Consider the following 5089-nt stretch of genomic DNA (forward strand, 5'->3'; position numbering starts at 1 on the left):
GCCGGGGCGGGAATGGGATGCGGGGGGCGGGCGGCGACCGACCGGCGCCCCCGCCTCCCCCCGCCGCCGCCGCCGCCGCCGGGGCCGGGGCCGGGGCCGGGGCCGGGGCCCGGGGGCGGGGGGGAGCCGAGCGGCTCCGCGCTGCGCGGCCGCGGCCCCCGTGCGCGGCGTGGGGCGGGCCGGGGGCAGGGTCTGCGGGAAGGGGTGGGAGTTAGGGGCGGTTTTACCTTTTTTTTTTTTTCCCCCAATTTTTTTTTTTTAACTTTTTCCCATTTAAAAAAAAACAAAACAGCTTCTCCATTTTTCTTTAATTCTTTACTCTAATTTTTTTTAATTTTTTATTTTATTTTTAACTAGCCTTCCCGAGCTCCCAGCCCTCTCTCCCCGCCCCGCTCCAGCCCTGCCCGAACAAAGGCGAGCCGCGCCGGGCAGCCGGATGCCCCCCCCACACCAATGCCCCCGCCCCTGCTCTGTCCCTTCCCTCCGCTCCCTGCTCCAGGCTTCTCCCCAAAATCCCTGGCCCCAGGCTGGAGCGGGACCCCGCACAGAGAAACTCCACAGGGAGAGCCAAATTCATCTCCCAGCGCTTAAACCTCATGAAGTGTAGGTAAACATCCTGTTTAGAAACATCTGGGATGATTTTAGAAAAAAAAAAATAAAAAAAAAATTTTTTTTTTTTTTTTTACTCCTTCCTTACGTTTTTAGGAAGAGATAGGATGGGAGAAGGCGCTTGCACGAGCACAGCGCCTTGTTTCCAGACACTCTTGGGTTTTCCAAAAAGCTTCGCAGCTTCCGGACGTGCCGCGCACATTTTCAGGTTCATCGCTAGCGCCTTGACGAGGGGCGAAAAAAAAATTAGGTAGTCCCCTAAAAAACTAAACTAAATTTCGGCAAATCCAAGGCCAGGGCTTCTCTCGTCGCTTGTTTTCATCATGGGAGACACTCAAAGCACGAGGCAGCGGGCGGGTGGCCGTCAGCCGTGTAGAGCAGGGATTCTCATCGTCTTTCTCCCAAACGTCTCCTCCATCCACGCAGAGGAGCGTGCCTTCTGCTACTGCTTGCATTCCCTAGGTCTAGCTATTTTTTTTAATTTTTTTTTTTTCTTCTATACATCTCCTTCTGGACAGGACTGAAAGGCCAGCTGGGTAATACCGGTAATACCAGTTGCGCTGGTTGTGCATGGATTATCCTTACCTGGGGCCTCAGGAGCAGTTCGGGTTACCCTGAGCAACCCAAAGCCTGTCCTAAGAGGTAATCCTTGCCTGGAAGACCTCCTTCTCTAAACCGCCGCAGCTGCCGGAGAAAACGATGGGCCACGCTGCGGGCTCCACATCAACTCTACCCTTAGAATTTTGGATCTCCTTGGTGGGACCATCGCCAGCCACACGGCGATGCAAGGAGCAGCAGGAGAGGACTGCCATTTGAGAAAAGCCACCTTTGGAAAACCCCGCTTGACCTCCTCCGTGGATGGCAGGGTTGCTGGGAGGAAGGATCCGGATGCGGGGATGGCAGACAGCGTGGAGGTGGTCCTGCTGCGGACTTTTCCAGTGAAACGCTGAGGGCAGCGGCGCTTCGAGGGGTCTGCCATGGCGTCGTGCGGAGTGGACGCTGCCCAAGCTGCGATTGGGGGTGAAGAGCTGGGTGACGGGGTTGGTTTTTGGAAAAAGCAGGGGAGACTGAGTTCTCGGGAATCAAAATCCAACCGAGAAGCCCCAGTAGGTAAAGTCACAAAGATAAATGAACTTACTTTGACTAGAGAAAGAGAATTTCAAGCCAGAAAAACAGATTTTGTTCCCCGCTTTGAGTCCTTGCACGCCTCTGTTGCTTGGTGCAATACGTAATTAAACACAAGAAGTGATATGTGAGAGATTCTTTGTGTTTAAGGTAGAAGAAGAATGTGCTCCAAGCATTTTAGGTGATTTGGGCAGATAGGCCTGAATTAGAGCATTACAGCTCGATCAAGTCCTCGTTATGAGTAACTAGATTTACGACGAAACACATAATAACAAGCATACTTTACTCCTTAGGAACAGCTCCGCAAAACATCATTTAATTCCTTTTTTTGAGGAGGCAGAAGCAATTTCTTCATCCAGGAACTCATCCCATCCCTCTAGGCCGTTAACGCTTCCCCAGTGTCACCAAACCGTTGGCTTGGGCAGCGTAAATCTGGGTCGATGAACGGTTTTGTGCATTTAAATCGGGCTGAACAATGGCGGCCGTAGACCGAAACGCAACTGCCTCCCACCTGTGGACCTTCTCAAGGCTACGCGTGGCAGGAAGAAGAGCCTTAAGTGGGTCTCGTGAGCTCCAAGGTGCTGAGATGTTGGTTTGTCACCCCAGCAGGGCCATCAGCCCTACGCCTTGGTCTCGCCTGCTGGAAATAGGAAAACGATCAACTGTTGCACGTGGATTTTTGAGTTATCTCTGCCGATACACCCCGACGGCGGGAGGGGTACCCGGGCATCCCACCGGGTTCCCCGCCAACGCGTTCACTCTTGCTCCCCGAAAGCCCCGCCGTGCCCCGTTTCAGCCAGGAAGAGCAACCCCTACGGCCACCCCAACCCCTCTGCCCCCCATTTTGTCCTTTCTTTCCCTCCCTGCTCCTCCTTTCCCTCCCGCACCCTTCCCCTTTGCTTTGGCCTTCTCTTTGTCTCCCAGCTTTGGCTCTGCCCTGACCCTTTTCCTTGACTTTAGGCTTAACCTTTTCCTTTCCTTTTCCTGTTTTTCCCCTCCCCGAGCCCCATTTTATCTGGAGCCCCCGCTTCCTCCGTCGATAATACGCTTTGTAATTCTGCTTTCTGATTCAACAGGCGCTCTTCTCTCCGGCCTTGAGATCCGCCAGCTATGTCTTTTCAGGGACTTTCCCATTTATTAGGTGACCTCTCGGTCTGGGGTGGAGCAGTTTTTTCTTTCAGCTTCCAGAGAAGAAAGCTGCCGGCAGCTGCTGCTTTTAAAACCCCAAACCGGACTCTTTTTCCCTCCAGGAGACTCCGGCGTGTGTTCCCAAAGCTTGGTTTTGATCTGGCCGTGCCAAGCTCTGCCCATCCCGGGTTGGGTACCACGCTCTGAGCCGGAGCCCCAAACTTCCGTTGCCATCAGTAGATGCAGCTGTTGGCACCCAGGTGCAATTAATCCTGAATTTGAGGGCTGGGAAAACCCTCACACCAGGCTGGAAGGATTTCTTAAAAAAAAAAAATAATGATAATTAAAAAAAAAAAAACTTAACTGGGTGTATTTTTTGTGTTTTATGGGCAGTCATCGTTTTGCTCCCTGGAGTGGAGCGTGTTGGGTCTAATAAAATCAAAATGATCTCCACCAATTACCTAAACTGGATTTTTTACCCATAATATGAGGCATTTTGGAGCCAGGAGCTCGGGATCAACCGGAGTGAGGAGCAAGGGCTGTGTTTCCAGTTGTCGGCCACCACATTTCTTCTTCCCAGGGATTTCCAGCTTCTATTTGTTAAATCCGAAAGGCCAGGACATGGCCTAGGAGAGCTGGACTGGCATTTTGGGAGAGATGGACTAGCATCCTGGGGGAGATGGGCTAGCACCCAAAAAAAGATGGACTAGCACCCCGGGCATGGGTGCGATGGGCAGCGGGGTGCAGCCAGGGTTCTCACCTAACCCCATCCCGGTTGCGTCGCGCATCCACGTCCGGAAAAAGGCACAGGTCCGCGGCGTTGCTCGGTGGACAGGGAGCCACCCCACAGCCCGTGGACCCAGGTAAATCCCACCCAGCAGGACCAGCAATCCCATCCAGCCACCCCCAGCTCCCGAAGCGGAGGGACCGACGCAAAAGCGGCGGCAGGCGGTGGGTGAGCGAGCATGACCTCATCCCTCAGACACGCGGGGCCACCGCGAGATTAAACCAGAAAACAGCTCCCGCCGCAGCGGCCGTGGCAGAAGGGGAACCGCGCTATTCGGAGAGGAGAAAAAACCCCTGAGCATCTTCCCCTCTCACCTTGAGGAAAGACATAAAGACATTTCTTTTTTTTATTTTCTTTTCTTCCTTTTTTTTTCCCTTTTTTTCTTTTTTTTTCCTTTTTTTTCTTTTTTTTTTTCTTTTTTTTTTCCTTTCTTTTTTTCCTTTCTTTTTTTTTCTTGCTTTTCCCATCTTGGAAAGTTCTTCTTCCTGTTTTACCTGAATATTTCTTGCCGCTGCTTACACTTGGGAGTTTTTGTGCCGTTTGCTTGGATTTTCTTGCCTTTCCTTCCTTCCCTTCCCTACACAAAGAAACCCACCATGCCCCTCTGCAGCCTTCGTTCCAGCCAGCGCTCTCCTGAGCCGCGACGCCAAGGATCCCAAATAAAACCCAACGAGCTGTCCTAATCCTCCGCCAAGGTCCAGGGGATTCGTCTTAAAATCGCAGCGCAGACCCTCCTGGGGCAGACGTCTTCCCGACGGAGCTGGGCAGCCTTCGCTGGGATCGCTCCCTGCACGTGGCCCTGTCCGAGGGGAAGCATCTCCCGCTCGTCCTGCTTAACGGGACCGCCCCGCGCCTCCCAGCATCGCTTCTCCCTTGGTTTCCAGTTTACAGTGGCCTTCCTCCCATGGAGGCCCAACGTTAGCCTGGCCCACCCTTCCTCCAGATCCGCCTTCCCCTCTCGACACGCTGACCGTCTTATTAATTTTTAATCATCCTCCCGCTAAAATGAAGCTCACTGGTGTGTAAAACTTGTGTCTTCAAGCTAGGCGTTGAGCATTTCCCATTCCCAAGGGCCTCGCTCGTCCCCTTGGCCATCGCCAGCCAGCGAGCGCTTTCGGGTGAATCTCATCGAGCCCCATCTCCAGGCTTGACCCAGAGAAAATTAATTTTTCATTTGCGTGGGGCCAGAAGCCCCCTGAGGTGGCGGAAAGCCGGAAAGCCTGTGGTTTATCATTGTTCCTGCCCCCACAGCCCACCCCGTACCTGCTGCCCCGCTCCCCAAAACGACGGAGGGGCTCAGCCGCGCTCGGGGCTCTGATGAGAAGGGAGGGGGAAAGGAAAGCCGAGGGTGCGTGGAGGGCTGGTACGGCGCCTATATGGCTTTTTATTTTTAGTTTCCCAAGGCCTGGCTCCGCCAAAGCATCTTAATTACTGTTCTGC

The sequence above is a fragment of the Chlamydotis macqueenii genome, chromosome 7, assembly GCF_036417535.1.
Source record: "Chlamydotis macqueenii isolate bChlMac1 chromosome 7, bChlMac1.mat, whole genome shotgun sequence".
NCBI lineage: Eukaryota > Metazoa > Chordata > Aves > Otidiformes > Otididae > Chlamydotis > Chlamydotis macqueenii.